This window comes from Mandrillus leucophaeus, unplaced genomic scaffold, assembly GCF_000951045.1.
Source record: "Mandrillus leucophaeus isolate KB7577 unplaced genomic scaffold, Mleu.le_1.0 Scaffold1002, whole genome shotgun sequence".
NCBI lineage: Eukaryota > Metazoa > Chordata > Mammalia > Primates > Cercopithecidae > Mandrillus > Mandrillus leucophaeus.
The window spans coordinates 635,019-655,832 of NW_012098122.1; positions in this window are offsets into that span (position 1 = coordinate 635,019).

Sequence of the window (20,814 nt, forward strand, 5' to 3'; positions counted from 1 at the left end):
TAACCTTTGGGGCAAAAATAGGTGAATTAGGTCTCCTTCACTTCAGAGGTTCTTGTCCTTTGACCCTGTACCCCAAACCATCAACAAGAGACAAGAATTCACTGTGTGGTCCAGCCAACATCGCCATGGCTCTGTGTTGAGGCTAGCGCATAATTCTGTCTTATCAAGACTGAGGACTGCTTTACTTTACTTGACTGGCCAATGCCAATCCAAATTCTCTTATCCAGCACTTTGCAAAGATGATTGATTCATAGATGGTTTCTGAGTTCCTTAGCTAAAACAACCTCTTAATACACTCCTACTCACACCATCATGAAGAAAATGTGTTAGTAAGCTAACGAAGACAAGATGAGCATTGATTCTTTGAGGGGGTAACATTTATGTTTTTCCCACTACTGTATCTTCACTGCCTTATACATAGTAATTGCTCAATATTTGTTTACTGAACTAATGAATGTACAACTGACCAGTAAAGTCTCTAATTATTCTGTTCCCGTGTTGGTGATGATAATGTGAGGCTATGACAGATGCTTTGCAGTGCCTGATAAGTCCCCTACGCATTTCCCCACACAGCCACAGCTACCAGCACTGACCCACTTCTGGCTGGTAGATAAGCTGGTAGGAATTTGAGGAATTGGATTCTATAGCCCAAAGAATTAACAGGATAGGTGTTTATATTTAAGCCTGAATATTTTTTAAGTATTTCAAGAAGTCTTACTCAGTTGTTACTTGGACATCTGGAACAGGCAGCATTTTAAATCACTTCTTTATATGCATTATGCATATTGTACATATGAAGTTAGAAATAACTGTTTGTATTCTATATACAAATGGTTATTTTTATAAACCAAAGACATCTCAGCTATATCTCAGTTGCATATTGAAATAATTGAGTGGGAGCATCTTAAATTAATGTACTTGGGTGTGTGTGTGTGTGTGTGTGTTTGTGACATGCACATTTAGAATTGTGTGCAGTGTGCTGAGGAGTTCAAAACCAGCCTGGCCAAGACGGTGAAACCCTGTTTCTACTAAAAATACAAAAAAATTAGCTGAGCTTGGTGGCAGGCACCTGTAATCCCAGCTACTCGGGAGACTGAGGCAGGAGAATCACTTAAACTCAGGCTGCAGAGGTTGCAGTGAGCCGAGATCGTGCCACTGCACTCCAGCCTGGGCAACAGAATGAGAATCTGTCTCAAAGGGAAAAAAAAAGAAAAGAATAATGTGCAGTGGCATATGGCCACTGCTCTAGCCTTCTCCTGACACTGGATTCTTGTCTCCCCATTTCTGAATCCTTCTCCCAAGTAATTTTTCCTTCCACTCACTGACCAGTGGCCTCATATCCTCTCCATCTTCTGCCTCTATTAATCCTTAACCAGGAAATTATTTAATAAAAGTTTTCATACTGAGATACAAATAATTTTTTTAAAAAAATGTAACATGATACTAACTCATGGTGGAATTTTCATTTGAGCAGGCAACAAGAAACCTTTGACCAAATAAATAAAATTTTAATTGTGGTATGTTCTGGGTCAGTGGACTAGAGGAGGAGGTATGTGGGAAGCAGTGTTGGGAGGAAAGTTAGGTGAATTTGAGACAACTTTCATATGTCTCTGAAATCAAACCTTTAGCTAGGTCAGGCCACAGTGTCTAGTCTTCAGCTAGCCCAGCCTGGAGAGTGCACTCTGCACCTTAGCTGGGGGCTTCTTTTGTGAGCAATTTCATAGAAGAATTAACAGCATATTCTTCAGAAATAACAGCATCGGATTTGAAGATGAGCTCATATGTTCTAGCTCTTTAGGCTAGTTATACAGACTTTCTCAGAGCTTATTTCCTTGTTTGTAAAATGTAAATAGGTTCATGTGAGGATTAGATGAGCTTTCTACACTGGAAACTATGTTCTACATAGTTTTTCTACACAGAGCTTTCTACACTGGAAACTACACTAATGTTCAATAAATATTAGTGTATGTGTACTCACAGGGATACGCACATGTGCATGCACACAAACACACAACAGAAATAAATTACACCCACTCCCGAGTATTCGGTTTTGAATGTTTCACTCTTCTTACAGGAGGCTGAGGAAGAACAGAAGTGTTATACATGACTACACTCAGAAAGACTGCCATAGGGTAATCTCAATTTACAATTACCCAGTTTTCTTTTTGCCATGGTTAATTTCCAGTGGATGTTAACACTGGAATCACTTTCAACTCTTCAGGAGGCCTAAAGAATAAACCCCAGGAGGCCCCTGGGCTGTTGCAGGCAGGGATAGGAAGCTATGGGAAATAGGAAGCCCTGAGAGGAGAATGGTGCTATCATGGGATGAATAAATGGGACAAACACTGGAGGGATAAAAGCAAGATGGGCTCAGGCAGAAAGTGATCAGGGCAGACAGAAGGAAAAGACAAATGGTACCCATGCTGCATCCTGCCTCAATTGCAACCTCTGACTCACTAGTTTGTCCTTTTAGGTGTTTGGATTGTAAAAGCAGCACAAACACTGTCATCAAAAACAGGATGTTACATTGTAAATTCAATGTCTCTACTGAGTAGGTAACATTTCTAAGCTATTTGTACTTGGCAAACATGAAAAGACATCCCTGAGTGGATTCTGTTTTTCTCCTGTGACTTTAATTGGACAGCAAGAGCAAACACATCATCTTAAATTTTATTTACCAATCCTAAATCAGGAAAGAAAGTTTCCAGAAGCACAGACACACGTTGAACAAGCAAGCCTGCCACAGAATTGCACTATATTGATTCGATGCTAAAGCAGAATGGAAGAGTTTTACTGAAATATTTCTGTTTAATCAACACTGAAGAGGACTGAACAAAGAGATACAAGGTCTGCACAGTTGTACTCCTTAAAGATCTCTATTTGCGGTTTGGAGAAATCTGGTTGCACAGTAAAATCTTGATCTGTTGGAACTACTTGTGCATGTCTGTTGCAGAGCAATCTCATGGGAGAGATTTAGTACAAATAGAAATTCCCCCCAAATCCAAGGAATAATACAGATTACATACAGCCTTTTCCACATCTCTACGGTTTAGCACAGAGAATTTTAACAACTGGAGTTTGGAACAACCCCTGGGGACCAGCAAGAACTCCTGTAACCAAAAAACATTCAGCTTATTTTTTTTATTCTCTATACATTAAGACAGGACTGTAGAACAATAAATTGAAGGATTTTTTTTTCGGCAATTTAACTTCTGAAATTCAAAACAAAACCAAACAAAATGTACTTGGTTTAATTGATGTCTACCTTAATGTTCAATTGATTAATACACCCCCTCTGCAGTGTTCTGTTTGAATGTTTCACTCTTCTTTTAAGAGACTGAGGAGGAACATAAGCATTATACATGGCTACACCTGGAAAGACCGCCACAGGATAACCTCGATTTACAATTACCCAGTTTTCTTTTTTGCCCATGTTATTTCCAGTGGATGTTATCATTGACTGAGTAATTCCCAGTCTTCGTGACATATGCAAGATCACCCTCCTTACTCTAACCCTTGGGGAACTCGATTTGCAATAGGGCATAGCTGCATAACATGCACAGGATAGAAACAGAGGGAAGAAGGAAGCAGGGCACTTCCTCTCGGGAGGAGGTCTGGTGGGTTATGGTGTCCTTGGTGGTGGGAGGATGGAGGGAGTTGTGTGCAAAATCATCTTTCCTTGCCTGTAGCTGGTGTAGGAAGATGGAGCAGGGGATGCTTCAGCTTTGGAAGTCATCCCTGCCATGAATGATTGATTAAGGTCAGGATAGAAGGTGGTGTCTGGAAGTGTGGGTGACTCTGGTTTGGCCTAACCGATGGGGATAGAGAGGATCTTGAGGTGGGCACAGGAAGCAGCTCAGTTCACGAGTTACTAGAATATGTCGTGATTTAGAAATAGGACAACTAATCCCAAATCCAGAGGTTATATTTGCCTGCAGTGTCCCTGGTTTCCCTACTGCTGTGGCAACAAAGTTTGATTTCTAGCCATCTACCTTTAGTCTTCTCTCCACTCTTACTTATGTTCACAAGTGCCAAACTCTCCTATAAATACCTTGTGGCTTAAAACAAATTATGGTCATCCAGGAAAACCAATTTCATGTATAACATTAATTTCTGAGTTCCAAACACCTTGTTATTGGAACAAACCATTTGTAAATTGAGGTTGCAATGGATTAACTATTTTACATGCATAAATTGTAATTTTTTTCTTTTATACTAAACCTTTTTTGATTCTTCCCTTTAATACTGAAGCATATCATCTCTTGGCAAAAGGTTTATAGAAGATTAGGACTGCCTGATTTCATTCGGCTTCACCGGATTACCGCTTGCCTGACTCAGACTTATCTTTGGATAATAAGTGACAGCATCTGCCCATCATTAGTACAAAGGGTTGTGTCTGTATATTTTATTAGCCTGGTGCAAAAGTTATTGTGATTTTTGCATTAAAAGTAATGGCAAAAACCACAATTACTTTTGCACCAACCTAATAGTATTAGGTCATTGTTTTTGCTCAGTGAATTCTTCCTTTTTAACCCAGTTTTATGTAAGTCATCTCTGGAGGCAGGTGCTAATGCATCTCATTGTATTAGGCACATGGTGAATGAAGAACTAAGATCCAGACGGGTTAATTAGACTGACCAAGGTTACCTAGCGAGCTAGCATCTTTATTTTGGCATTACTATTAATTTGAACAACAGTCCTTTTGACATGAAAAGGACTTAGAGACCATTTTCTAAAATTCCTTCTGTTTGGAGATAAGTAAGCCAAGATTGCAAAGGTTAAGTGACCTGCCCAAGGTCACACAGCTAATTGGTGTCAGGGTTACAGCTCGATGTGGTGTCTCCAGTCATTTAGTCTGTAGTTCTGCTCATACTACCACATACACATTCAACTCACACATTTCAGAATCTCCAAATAGCTGTTTTACTTATTGAGCAGGGAATGATCAACTTTAATGGCTATGAAGAAGGGATCTAGCTGTTAATGCTGATATCCAGTGATAGAGCACATGACCAGAGAATATATAAGAACTCCCTTGAAAAACTGTAGAAAATTATCAACAATCCTAATAGCTTATAAAACCAGCAAATTCTGACAGAAAGGAGAAACTGTTCAGTCTTACCCTATGGGAAAAGGTGAATAGGGTAGCTGACTGAGAGAAATCAGAGACTGGCAGGAGAAACTGTCCTTTCTGCCTTGGGAAGCAGCTGTGCAAGAACACACTGTCTGGGCAGAGGCTGCCATCATGAAGAGTCATTCCCGAGGTTAATATCCAATATGCTGGGGATGGCAGAAGAGAAAAGCAGAAAGACTTGGGTCCCTGACGATATTGTTCACTCACTGGGTTGACTCCCCATCTGTTGATTTCTTGTCATGTGATGTGCTGGAGTTAGCTCTCATGGTTAGAAATGATCGTGTGCATCTCTCTCCACTTCTGCTTTCAGTAACTTTGTTAGTCCCATAAAATCATCCATGATACATGTATTTACAACATGGAACTTGCAAATGCTACAAACCAAGGAAATTTTTTTTTTTTTTTTTTTTTTTTTGAGACAGAGTCTTGCTCTGTCACCCAGGCTGGAGTGCAGTGGCCAGATCTCAGCTCACTGCAAGCTCCGCCTCCCGGGTTCACGCCATTCTCCTGCCTCAGCCTCCCGAGTAGCTGGGACTACAGGTGCCCACCACCACACCCGGCTAATTTTTTGTATTTTTAGTAGAGACGGGGTTGCACCATGTTGGCCAGGATGGTCTCTATCTCTTGACCTCGTGATCCACCCGCCTCAGCCTCCAAAAGTGCTGGGATTACAGGCGTGAGCCACCGCACCCAGCTACAAATCGAGGATTTTAATTCACTGGATAGTTAATTGTTAAATATTTACCAGTGGACCACTGGATATAATACACTCCTAATATTTAATTCACTTTTAGTTGTATGCTCTGGTACTTGTAATTGCAAGTATGCTAATTGATGCACAAGCCTTGTCTTGAAAAGCTTATCTGTACTATACTTAACTATACGTCAAATAGTTAAATAGAGTTACCCTAGATGCTTGCTGCTATGGAATACATTCCAATGGGGACACATGTCTCACACTACCAACAGAGAAAGTGTATTCACAATTGTCTCATTCAGTTGGAACTTCCCATTCCAGATTGACCTAATAGCCAAAGGCTTTGGGAATGGATCCTTTGGTAACTGTCCCATTGAGGGCTCTGGGGGATATGTAATAAAGTAATATAAGGGGGATCTATGTGGGAGAAAGAACTCTCCAAGGTTGGTAGCAACCAGTTTGCAGGGTTTACAGAAGGGAATTAGCAGGAATTTTAAGAGCCCTGGATTGCTCAAGCAGCATCAGAAGCACCCTAAAAGTCCTTCAAGGCTGGGATGATACACAAGAGACACTGACTTCCAAGTTGCACATGAGGTCCCAGAAAGCATAGACTACATTATGCTTCTTATTTCCTTTCATGGGTTGAAAACAGTGATACCCAACAGAGGACAAGGAGGGGACTCAAGGACATTAATACAATGTAGAATAAAAGCAAGTAACTGAATTTCAGTAAACCAGAATTCTAATCTTAATTGTTTTGTCTTATTTGAATCAATTTTTAATATTTAATGTTTTGGGGTACACAGTAGAGATATATATGTATACATAGTAGATATATATATATTTATGGGGTATATGAGCTATTTTAATACAGGCACACAAGGTGTAATAATCACATCAGGTAAATGGGATAACCATCACCTTAAGTATTTACCCTTTTAACTCATGGCTTGTTTCCTGTATTTTAAAATAAAGGTACTGGACTAAATATTTTCAAATCTTTCACTTGTGAAGCTATTTCCAAGAGGTGATGCTTACATGATTTTTAAGGGTCATTCATTCATTTGTTTATTCAACAACCCTTTAGTGAGTGTGAATACATTATTTGCATAATATACCAGTCTTGGGTCAATCATACCGAAGCCATGTGACCATGGCTTAACCTATCTGAACATCATAGGAACTTAACCGATCTGAACATCATAGGAACTTAGCCGATCTGAACATCATCTGTTACGTCATTGGTGAAATGGGCATAATGATATGGTTTTTAGAGGTAACTAATAAGATTGTTTTAAAGTATTTTATAAAGTGAAAATCCTATAAAAAGGGATCACTGTTAGTATCACTATCACTACTTATAGCGAATATTTGCCATTTTGGGGGTGTCCAGCATTTATCTTCGTTCCTCCCCTTCTTTAATTATAGCCTGCCAATTTCCCTCTGAAGAGAACACTCAATTGTGTGTAGGTCTTAGATGGAGGGTAGTTACCACCGCCAGCCTCTTATCACTTCCCACTGCTGCCTCTCTCATAGAACCTGATGGAGTTTCACTGGCCAGTTAGACATTCCCTCCAGGGACTTTAATTCTTTGAATACTTATCAGTTCACTCACAGCAGCAGTAGATGTTTGGAGGCTAGTTTCATTGGGGCAGCTGCAGCTCAAGGATCATGTAGTCTCTGCCTTGTGCCCAAGGCTGTGGTTTAGCCTCTAGAACTTCCTTGGTGTTTCAGTTTTCCCCAATTAGGTTTTGGTGTTTTTTTGTGAGAAAATGTCTTGTCCAAGACACTGGGAAGTGTATCCTCATGAGCATAGATGGGGTATTTTGTTTTTAATTTGTTGTTTCTACCTAACTTAGAAAACAAAATCAGCACCCCACCCCACCCCCGCAAAAAAAAAAAAAAGACATAAAACTTTTGAGAACAAATGGTGTGACTAATGTGTATTTAAGACAGTCTGATGAAGATAATTATAAACTCAACGTTAAAAGGAAGATCATTGTTGTTAGTTCCCATTAGTGAACATAGTTGTATCTGAGAGTCATACTGTTAAATTAGCTGCAGGCTCAAGTGAGAGACAGGCATCCTAAGATGACATGAAAGTGATTCTTCATGCCACAAGCCCATGATTCTTCTGCTTGAAAGAGAAGTTAGCAGGTGTAGATGCAATACAATATATCTTTGCCAGGCTACTTTGTATGTATTACCAGTAAGCCCCAACGTGAGGCTTTGTAAGAGACTTAGTAAACGTAAGTTCCGAGTTGGAATTATCTATTTGTCATTTATTGACAGAAGGAAACTTTCGTCTCTAACACAAGCTGTCCTGTCCTTTAGTTGTCAGGATGAATCAGCTGTCTTCCTAAGCATGTTTGATTGATCAATTGCTTAACATCATTTAAAAGAATCAGACAAGATGCTAGAATGACACTCTGGATTGAATTCTCAGTGTAAAAGACATAATGCTGTTAATTCAGGGGCAATATGGCCAAACTGTATTTAATTTCACATTTTTTTTTGAATGTCTTCTCAGGATCTCTTTCAAATTGGACAGGGATTGCCTGCTCTATAGGATAACGGGATATAGTAGTTGACATCCTCATGTTGATATCAAGCTATTCTTTTCAGGATCTACTTGTTCTGAATAATGCTAACAAGAACAACAACAAGAACAAGATTTGTCAAGTGTAGGAGTCATTCTGATGTTTGCATATATTATCTGATCAAATCCTAACAACAGCTCTAGGAGTTTGGTACCTTTTAAATCTATAATTTATAGATGAATGAGTGAAAGCTCAGAAATGTTAAGAAATGCTTTCTTATTCAGAGCCTCTAAGTAACAGACTAGTACATCTGTTTAGAAACTTTGCTCTAACATGCTGCTGCCTCAGGAGATGAGGATCTTACATTCCACAACTGTTACATCTCCCTGTTATTTCACTCATTTGATAGAATGAATAATGGTTTTCCTTTGGTTTTAAGAAAGCTACATTCTAAGTTTGACTACTAGGTTATAGGGAGAAGACTTTACAGTCATTTACCTTGGTCATCTGTGATCACGGGGAATGAAGAGAGAAGGGATAATTTCACATCTCTTTCCCCACCATGGAGCATCTTTGCCCAGAGTGATCAATTTAGAGACAAGCATCATATGTAGTCACCACTGGAAAGTCACGAGGCATATTATCATGACAAGGGGTCTGAAAGGTACTGCAGAAAAACCTTGACTCTTCTCTTTTTTCTCCTTTGAGACAGACAGAATTTTGCTCTTGTTGCCCAGGCTGGAGTGCCATGGCGAGATCTCGGCTCACTGCAACCTCCGCCTGCCAAGTTCAAGCGATTCCTCTGCCTCAGCCTTCCAAGTAGCTAGGATTACAGATATGTGCCACCATGCCCAGCTAATTTTGTACTTTTTTAGTAGAGACGAGGTTTCACTGTGTTGGTCAGGCTGGTCTCAAACTCCTAACCTCAGGTGATCCGCCTGCCTTGGCCTCCCAACAAGCTGGGATTATAGGAATAAGCCACCGTGTCTGGCCAACCCTTACTCTTCTTCACCTAGCTTTCCCCAAACTTTTGACTGTGATCTTTAATCTATTGATTGTATATCTTAAATAATACTAATATCCAATAGTACTACCACTACACAGACACAAGATGGGAAACAAAGAACACACAGAAATGACTTGAATTTAATGTCTCCAGAACTGCCTTTATTTTATACTCAACTGAGAAGCAGTGTAATTCATACATAAATAGTCACATTAAAAATATAGAACAGGTACACATGTGCCATTATAGCATTTTTTATAATGGCCACATTGTGATATAATCATATACCTTAAAATTCACCTATTCAAGTGTAAAAGTAAGTGGTTTGTAATATATTTACAGCTGTGAAACTATCACCAATATCTCATTTTAGAACATCTCATCACCCTACAAGGAAAGCCCGTACCAACTATAACAGCAGTCACTCTCTATCCCCCTTTTGCCCAAGCTCCTGATAAATACGAATCTACTTCCATTCTTTATGAATTGGCCTATTCTAGACATTTCATATAAATGGAATCATACAAGATATAGTCTTTTGTAACTGTCTTCTTTTACTTAGCATAAGGGCATGAGGTTTTCAAGGTTCATCCACATTGCAGCACATATCAGTACTTCGTTCTTTTATATTGCCAAATAATATTCCATTATGTAGATATGCCACATTTATTTATCCATTCATCTGTTGATAATTCCACTTGTTGACTAGTAAGAATAATACTGCTATGAGCATTCATGCACACATTTTTGTGTGGGCATCTGTTTTTCTGTTCCTTTGGGTACACATTTAGGGGTGAAATTGCTGGGTCACAGGGTCAAACTATGTTTAACTTTCTGAAGAACTGCCAGACTGTTTTCCAAAGTGGCTGTGCATTTTATATTCCTACCAGCAGTGTGTGAGTGTTCTGATTTCTCCACATCCATACCAACACTTGTTATTTTCACCATTATTATTATTGTGAAGTAGTGTCTCATTATGGCCTGGATTTGCATGTCTAATGACTAATGATATTGAGCATCTTTCATGTACTTGTTGGCTATTTGCATAACTTCCTTGGAGAAATGTCTATTCAAATTATTGCCGAGTTTTACAATTGGTTTGTCTTTTTATTGTCGAGTTGTAAGAGCTTTATGTATACACTAGATACAAGTTCCTGATCAGATACATGATTTATAAATATTCTCTCCCAATATGCAGGTTGCGTTTTCACATTCTTGAAGGTATTTTTGAAGAAATAAATATTTTAATTTGAAATTATGATGAAGTTCCATTTGTTGCTTGTGCTTTTCACGTCATATCTAAGAAATCATTGCCTAATCCAAGGTCATGAATATTTACACACGTGTTTTCTTCTAAGAGATTTATAGTATATAGCTCTTAAATTTAAGTCTGTGACTCATTTTGAATTTTCGTCTATGGAGTGGGCTAGGGTACAATTTCATTATTTTGCATATGAATATCCAGATTTCTCAAATTGTTTGTTGAAACAATGTATTTTCCAAATTGAATTATGTATTTGTTTCTTCCTCTTTTTTTTGAGATAGGGTCTCACCCTGTCACTCAGGCTGGAGTATAGTGGCAAGATCATGGCTCACTGCAGCCTCAGCCTGCTGTGCTCAAATGATCCTCCTGTCTCAGCCTCCTGAGTAGCTAGGAATATGGGACTACAGGCACACACCACTGAGACCAACTAAAAAAAAATTTTTTTTTGTAGAGACGATGTTTCACTATGTTGCCCAGGCTGGTCTCAAACTCCTGAGCTCAGGCTATCTTTTTGCCTTGGCTTCCCAAAGTGTTGGGATTACAGGCATGAGCTACCACACTTGGCCACGTATTAGTTTCTTAAGGCTATCCTAACAAAAATACCACAAAGTTGGTGGCTTAAAACCATAGCAGTTTATCATTTTGTTGTCCTGTAGGCTAGAAGTCTGAAACCAAGGTGTTGGCAGGGGCAAGCTTCCTCTGAAACCTGCAGGAGAAAATTTTTCCTGGGCTCTTCCAGCTTATGGTCCTTGCTGGCAATCCTTGGTGTTCCTTGTCATAGAGATGCATCACTCCAATCTCTGTCTCTACTGTCACAAAGCTGTCTTTTCCTGTGTTGTTTCTCTCCTTTTCCCATTGGGACACTGGATTAGAGCCCATCCTACTCCATTGTGACCTCATCTTAACTAATGACATTTACAATGACTCTATTTCCAAATAAAGTGATGCTCTGTGGTACTTAGGGTTAGGATTTTAACATATCCTTTTGTGGAGACTTTAACACATCCTTTTGGGGGGACACAATACAACCCATGGCAGTCTGCATGCTGCCTGCCCCAGATTCACGTCTTTCACATGAGAAACATAGACTCACTCAGACCCAACCTCCCCAAAAGTCTTAACTATTCCAACAACAACTCCACGTCCAAAATCACATCTAAATAACATCAACTCACAGTTCCAACTCTCATGATATAAATCATTTAAATCAGTGGTGGATGAGATTTGTGATATGATCCATCCTGGAGCAAAACTGCTCTCCATCTGTGAACTTTGGAAGCAGATAAGTTATCTGCTTCCAAAATACAATGGTAGGACCAAAGGAGGATAGACATTCTCATTCCAAAAGGGAGAAATTGGAAGGGAGAAAAGAGTCACAGGCCCCAAACAAGTCTGGAATCCAGCAGGATAAGTTACATTAGGTTTCAAGGGCTGAGAATAATCCTTGATTATTAATCCTCCTTGATTAAATGCTCTGTCTTCTTGGCTTGAAGGGATGGCAGCTGTACCCTCTCAGCCCACGGGGGTGCAGCCCCACCCTCTCAGTCCAAGGAGGTGCTGTTCGACAGGGCTCTGCATCTGTGGCTCTTTCTTCAGGGTAATTCTTCCTTCATTTCATCCTCTCCCTGTCCTTTTCAGTCCAAGTCAGCAGTGTTTCTGCTGATATAAAACTCAAATATTATATGGTTCTCTTGTGCAATTCACAAGACTCCAAATCATGAGACAAGAGAGTCCTCCACATCTCTCTCGTGGATAATGGATAATCACCTCTCTCTGGCCTCTGTTGAGATGGCTGGTTGGATTCATGGGTCACATATCTAATCTCTTCAGCAAATGATTGTTCAGCCACACTCTTGGCCCTGCTTTCAGAGTACACTATCCAGATAAGCTTAACATTTTCTAAATCATCAAGTGCTATTTCCTTTTTCTTTTATCGATTCACTCCTCAATTTATCTATTTTCCCCTCACATTTTACTGTTAGCAGCAAAATCTGCCCCTTCCACACCTTGCTTGGTAATCTCAACCGGATGTCCAAATTCATTACTTACCAGTTTTATTTTCTATTCAACAGAATAACATAATTTTGCCAAATTCTCTGCCACTTTTTAACAAATATTGTGCTTTTTCCAGTGTCCAATAATATTTTGGTAATTTCTGAGACACCAGCAGAAACACTTTTAATGTTTATATTTCCAGTGCCATTGTATTTAAGATGATGTATGTATTCTCTAAGATATTAGATGCTTTCAAGATTTTCTTTTTGTGTATTTGGCTTTCAAAAGTTTCACTTTGATGTGTCTAGGTATGGATCTTTTTTTAGTGTGTCTTAGAGTTCACTGAACTATTGAACTTTGTAGATACATATTACTGTTTTTTTTTTAATTGAATTTAAGAAGTTTTCATCCCTTATTTCTGTAAGTATTTCTTCTGTCTCTTTCTCTTTCTCTCTCTCCTGAAATTCCCACTGTGTGCATGTTGGTATACTGGATGTTCCACAGGTTTCTAAGGCTCTGTTAAGTTTCTTGATTTATTTTTCTTTTAGTTCCTAAGACTGAGTATTCCCCATGGGCCTATCTTCAAGGTCACTGATTTTTTCTCTTTTGCCTTTTCAAATCTACTGTTGAACCAGTCTAGCAGGTTTTTAAAATTTCAGTTATTGTACTTTTACCTGAAAATTTCTAGTTTTTGAAATAATTTCTATTTCTCTATTGAGGTTCTTTATTTAGCAAGGCAGTGTTCTCACATCTTTGTTTAATTCTTTAGCCATTTTTTTCTTTTGTTGCATGAATTTCTAATGGCTGATTTAAAGTCTGTGTTTAGTAAGTTTAAATATGGGATTCTTTTGAGGCACTATTTCCTACTTTTTCCTGTGTATAGGCCATATTTTCCTGTTTCTTCACATGTCTTTATTTATTTATTTATTTTTTAATGTTGTTAAAAACTGGGCAGTTAGGCTGGCTGTGGTGGCTCATGCCTGTAATCCCAGCACTTTGGGAGGTCAAGGCAGGCAGATCGCTTGAGCTCAGGAGTTCAAGACCAGCCTGGGCAACACGGTAAAACCCTGTCTCTACAAATATAAGAAAAAATTATCCAGGAGCAGTAGTACCTACCTTTAGTCCCAGCTGCCTGGGAGGTTGGAGTGGGAAGATCACTTAAGCCTCAGAGGTAGAGGCTACAGTGAGCCATGACCACAGCACTGCACTCCAGCCTGGGCAGCAGATGGAGACCCTATCTCAAAAAGCAAAACAAAACTGGGGGGGCAGTTAAATAATATCATGTGACAACTTCAGAAATCACATTCCCCTCTCCTTAGTGTTTGTTATGGTCACTGTTGTTCTTACTATTTCGTTGTTTATTTTGTGACTTTCTTGAACTAATTCTGTAGTGTCTGTATCCCTGATGGATGGCAAATGACATCTCCACTCAGTTAGCTTGGTGGTCAGGTAATGACTGGACTGTGATCTCCTTAAATGCTATTGAACCAGTAAATCTCCTAGTCTGTGCTAAGAAGCTCTATGTGTGTTGGGCATGACTCAGTACTCCATCAGTTTCCAACTTTGCTTAGCCTTCACTTCCTGTTTGTGCAGGGCTTCAAGAAGAGCCAGCACTGAGAGATTTAGAGCCTACCTCAGAGGTTGAGTTTTTTTCTGGGTACCCACAGAGCACTGTACATTTGTGTGGCCTTCTTGATCCATAGGAATATATCTGAACTTCTCAAAGGCCCCTATTTCATTTCCAGATTTTCCTTTTAATACTTGTCAATGCTGTGTCCTTTTTATAGATCATCCTGGTTTCACTTTACACATACTATTTTTAAAAAATTGAAAACAAATTTTCTTTTTTTTGGGGGGGGGTTTAAATTCTTTTTTTTTATTTTTTATTTTTTATTTTATTTTATTTTATTTTTTATTTTTTAAAATTTATTTATTTTTATTATTATTATACTTTAAGTTCTAGGGTACATGTGCCTAACGTGCAGGTTTGTTACATATGTATACTTGTGCCATGTGGCTGTACTGCACCCATCAACTCGTCAGCACCCATCAACTCGTCATTTACATCAGGTATAACTCCCAATGCAATCCCTCCCCCCTCCCCCCTCCCCATGATAGGCCGCGGTGTGTGATGTTCCCCTTCCCGAGTCCAAGTGATCTCATTGTTCAGTTCCCACCTATGAGTGAGAACATGCGGTGTTTCATAGCACTGGACTAAACAATGACAATAACAACAAATATGGCACATAGTCCCACAAGCTTAAATTGATAGTTTTCTAATTTATTTAGTATATTTTTAAGAAAACTCACTCTACTGGCTTTGAAAAATCACATACACTCATTATAATGAATTCACATAATGCAGCAAAGTACAAAGATGAAAATTTTTAAAAAATGATAATTGTAAAAATCTTATGTTCTGTAAATCAGTTTAACCTTTAAATTTATCAGTGCTCATGACCAATACTTTCAGCATATCTCTTAATCCCTAATTTTTAAAATTTTGATTTAGCCCCTAAGTGGCTGTATTCCATTGTTAAGTTTTTTGTTTTTTTTCAAGAAAAACTCAAGTTCTATCATGTTTGGGAATATTAGCTAGTTGCCTCTATATTTGATGGATATTTCACTGTATATAATAATCTCCTGTCATGCTTTCATTTCTTCATAATACATATAGGTTATTGTCTTCTGGCATTGAATGAAGCTTTAGAGAAAACTAAGGTCAGTCTACTATTTTTCCTTTTGAATGTCTTCCTGCTCTGTCTGGATGGATACCAGAATTATTTCTTTTTCCTTAAGTTCAGTATCTTATCTAGATTATGTCTTGTGTGGAGCATTCTGTTTTCACATTTTTCCTGTAACACAATGTGCTCTTTTTTATATATAAGAATCAAGGTTTGTTTTTCATTCATTTGAGGACAATTTTCTGGTATAATTTAAATTTAATTTATATTACATTTATTATGACCACTTCAGGAACATCAAAATACCTTATGTTAGATCATCTTATATGTTTTTTCTATACCTATCGACTTCTCTTTAGTTGCATTGATCTTTGTCTTTGTAAAATTTTCATTCACTTAGTGTCTGATGATTGCAAGATTTTTCTCCATGCCGGTAATTACAGTTTTAGCAATATCGGTTCTCATCTTTTCTGTTTCTAATTTGTTTATGTTTTAGTTTATTTCATAAAGTTTATAAACTACATTTTAATTTTATTTTCTTGTATTATCCTCTCATCTTTGAGTTTTCATTTCATTGATGTTAATCTCATCATTAAACTTTTGCTGTACTGAATATTCTTACTAAGAAATTTTATTGTTGCTCCAATTATGAAAAACGTGTTTTCCCATTTTGGGTAGTTATTTTTCCCAGGCTAAATGCTTTGTTTGACTATTACATGATATGTTTATTTGCCCTCTTTTTGACTCTAGAATGTTTACATAATTGCTGTGTTATTTCTGCTGTACAGAATTCTGCCCAGATATCCTATTTTCTCTGGTCATATGCAGATGGCTTCTTATTTCTGGGGTCAGTTTATTTCTGTCTCTGAGCTAGAATCTGAGGCTTTAATATTTCTTGTCCTGCTCAATGCAGGTCAGTAGATACCTGTTTAACATATTTTCAGGGATGCTGCCATTTGTGATGCTACCATTTCATTATGCGGTTTCCAGCATTGCTGTGGCCAATAAGGTGAGATATAATGAATAATTTGTATCTGCTCTCAAGCACTTTGACATATAAATGACATACGTCATTTATGTTAGATATCATTGATCAGAAATGGCATGTGTCTCTTCCATAGTGCTCAACATATAGTCAACATAACCAGAGGAGAAACTGGGAAATGTAGGGGTATTCTTAGAAAACTTGATCATTACTGTCTCTTCCATAGTGTTCAACATATAGTCAACATGTTTTTCTGTATTTGTTAGCTTTTCTTTTTTCTTTGTTGTTTTCAATGTCAGGTTTATCCCTCCCATGACAGGACTATTATAAATTCTATGATTATATTCCACCAGTTTAGCTATCACAGCACTGAGAGAGTTTCTTTTTCTCAATAGCTCTTGCAGATTCCCAGAGATAGATCTAACTGGTCTGACTTAGGTTCCATCTATATCCCTCAAATAATTAGTGTGGTCATGGGAAAACAGTGTTGTGACTGGCCAAGCCTGTGTGTCTGTTGTCTCTGAAAGTGGGGCAGTTCTGTGTGGAATACAGCTTCTGTAAGGTTAATATGTTTGTGGAGGATGATTTGTCAAAAATTATTCAGAGGATCTTGAAATTCAGAGGAGCCCTTAATGGTAATCTTGCTCTTGAATCCCGTTACTCAAGTGTGATGAAAAGAAAAAAAAAAAATCAATAGGTCTATAAATAACTCTTATCCCAAGTTAGCTTACTAACCTATTAACACAACAAAATGCCTATGTACATTTATATATTCTAAAGATATAAAGGTCCAAAAAGGTTTCACAGACAAACCTTTAAGTAATCCCAACTATTATGGGTTGAATTGTGCCCTCACCAAAAAGAGATACTGGGCCAGGAACAGTGGCTCATGCCTGTAATCCAAGCACTTTGGGAGGCCAAGGTGGGTGGATCACCTGAGGTCAGGAGTTCAAAACCAGCCTGGCCAACATGGTGAAACCCCATCTCTACTAAAAATACAAAAATTAGCTGGGTGTGGTGGCAGGTGCCTGTAATCCCAGCTAGGGAGGCTGAGGCAGGAGAATTGCTTGAACTCAGGAGTCAGAGGTTGCAGTGAGCCGAGATCATGCCATTGCACTCCAGCCTGGGCAACAAGAGTGAAACTCCTTCTCAAAAAAAAAAAAAAAAAAAAGTTAAAGTCCTAATGCCCAGGACCAGGACCTCAGAATGTGATCTTATTTGGAAACAGGCTCACTGGAGATACAAAGAAGTCAAAATGATGCCATATGGGAATGGGTGGACCCCTACTTCAATATGATTGGTGTCCTCATAAAAAGACTGTGATGTGAAGACACAGATGTAGGGAGAATGTCATGGGACAGCAGACGCAGAGATTGGAGTTATACAGCTGCAAACCAAGGAATGTGAGATCACTGACCACCAGAACACAAGAGGCATGGATTCTCCTACAGATGTCAGAGGAAGCATGGGCCTGCCAACATTTTGATTTTAGATTTCTACCCTCCAGAATTGTGATGCAATAAATTATTTTAAGCGACCCAGTTTGTGGTGCTTGTTACGGCAACCCTAGGAAAGTAATATACCAACTTTTATTTATTTTTTATTCAAAGACATAACTACTGTGCCTTAGCAGCATCAGGAAATGAATGCCTAGTAGTTGCCTGCTTTAAAGTTCCTGTTAAATGCCCACTATGTTCGTTAAGTTACTTCTATACAGTAGCACAGGTATACTGGTGATAAATTCTTCCCACTTTTTTATGTGAGAAAACATGTTTATTTCACCTTCATTATGGTAAGATATTTCCACTGGGTATAGATTCTAGATGAACTGTTTTTGTTTGCTTGTTTGTTACTTCTTTTAGTACTTTAAAAATTCTGCCTCACAGTTTTCTAGCTTACATAGTCTCCAGCAAGAAATCATCTGTCATTCTTATCTTTCTTCTGTACATGTATGTCTTTTCTCTTTGGCTACTTTCAAGATGTTTATCTTTGTTACTGGTTTTAATCAATTTGATTACAGTGTATCGTGGTGTCATTTTCTTCATGTTTCTTGTGCTTGGAGTATGTTGAGTTTCTAAAATCTGTTGGCTCATAGCTCATCAAATTTGGAAGAAAAATGTGGCCATTTTTTTTTTCAATTTTTTTTCTCTTCTTCACTCTTTCTTTGGGGATTATAATTACATGTATATTTGACTGTTGAAATTGCCCAACAACTCAGTAACACTCTACATATTTTATTGAGTCATTTTTCTCTCTAGTTCTTTTTTGGATAATTTCTATTGCTGTCTTCAAGTTCACTAATCTTTTTTTCCTCTAATGTCTTATATACCATTAATCTTGTCAAGTGTATTTTTCATCTTTAGATCTTCAATTTAAATCTCTTTAATATTTTCCATATTGCTACTTAACATATTTGGTCTTTTCTTCAGCTTCTTGTACATGTTAAAGTAAGTTGCAATTGTTTTACTGGGGCTTTCCCCCTACCAGTTCTATCAGCCATGTCATTTCTGGCTTGGTGTCTACTTGACTTTTTTTCTTTTTATTATGGGTTGTCTTTTTCCACTTTTCTGCATGCCTAATAATTTTTAATTTAATGCCAGGCAGACAAAAGTACATTTTATCTTGTTTGGTGCTAGATATTTTTGTATTCCTATAAATATTTTTGACCTCTGTTTTAGGATGTATTAAGTTACTTGGAAAAGTTCAGTTCTTTTGGGTCTTACTCTCAGACTTTGTTAAGCAAGATCAGAGCAATGTTTCATGTAGGGTTAATTTTTCCCCACCCAGGCAATCCATTCCAACTGGTGAAAACAGGAAATATTCCTTCCCTTCTGTGACCTCTAATCATTTTGAGTATTTTTAAAATTCTGATCTCAGGTATTAGTCTCACATGTGCTTTTTAAATTATCAGATAAATACTCAAGGTGGACCTTATGCAGATCAGATCTCTGGGGTTCTATCTCTCTGCAGCTCTCTCCTCTCTGCTACTCTGCCCTGTGGATTCTAGCTGCCTTGGTTTCTGGACCCCTACTTCCATCTTTGCAAATCATGGAGACTCCAGGTTCTGCCTAGTTCCCCCAACCTGTACACACTGTGGAAACTCCTAGACAATAAGCCGAGGCTATTGCAGTACTCACCTTGTTTGCTTCCCATCTCTCAGGGATCACCATCCTTCATTGCCTCATACCCAATGCCTTGAAATGTTTTGAAAGATATCTTCTCAGAACAGGAATCTCTGAGGAAAAAGAAAAAAAATATTTTGTCCATTTTTTGTTTGTTTCACATGTGGAAGGGTAAATCTATTTTTGTTACTCCACTGTGTTTGGAAGTAAATTTAGAAAATATTTTTAATTTTGAAACATGAGTTAAATGTACTTTTCATAATTTTTCCTTTCATCCTTTTTGTCCTTTAGCTGCTACTCCTCATTTAAGAAGCTGTTAGCCATAAGTAATCACTATACCCTAAAGGGTCCTAGCAAATGTGAGTGAGGCCTTGCTTAACAGCAAAGAGTATGGACTAATTACTGAAGGCTGGTGAACGATATTACGGGACTCTCAGGGAATGATGCAAGAGCAGAACAGAAAGGACCTGGGGTCCACTCCTCATGACACCATAGCTTCATAAAACCCTTAGGACTTACATGCACTGCAGCAAGAGAGGAAAATCCTTGAATTAAAGAGATTACATTTCTTCCAATGCAACAGAATACATTTAAATTATATAACTCTCTACATATAAAATATTGTACATCCTTGAGACAAATGGCATATTAGGAAAGAGGAGATGTTTGTTTTGGTGGGGGAAATGGGAGGACGATGATGTATAAATTTTTAGCCATCTTGGATTGAGGTGACAATGACTTATTAGAAATGGATATGGGTAAGAAGATATCAGGACAATTATGTAAATTTAGGATTCACATGGAAATTCCCATGGAAGTTAAAGAGGCCACCTGAGGAAATGAGTTTAGAGTGATAATAAAAAAAAAAAAAAAAAAAAAAAAATGGTAGGAGGAAGTAAGGTGTGCCAGGAAGCGGAGAAAGAACATTCAAAGTAACAGGCATACAAAGCAAGTCAGGGTTTGGAGAACAGAGAGTTTCAAGAAGTGGGCTGTCGGTGGTATTTTGGGTATAGAGGGCATGTTATGTTAGGATGGAAAATTCCCAGCATGCATGCTGACACTCCTACCTACTGCATCCTTAGCAGCCAGGATTGCACTACAATGGTATTCCTTGTAATTGGGCCCAGGCATATCCTCACAAGTCTTCTCAAGAAGGTTTTCCAAGTTTGCAAGATGAGATTTGTTTAGTCTATTGGATCTAATGTTAGGGACTCTGACTTGTAACTTGACCTTGGCCCCGTGATTCTTTTCTTTCATACTTACACCTTGCCTGCTAGCCAAGCCAAATGTACTTCTAGTCCCTTTGTGTCTATTATAGCAAGTTGAAATGTCTCAATTTACAATCATGTCTTATATTTGTATAATGCTTCACCATTTACAAAACATG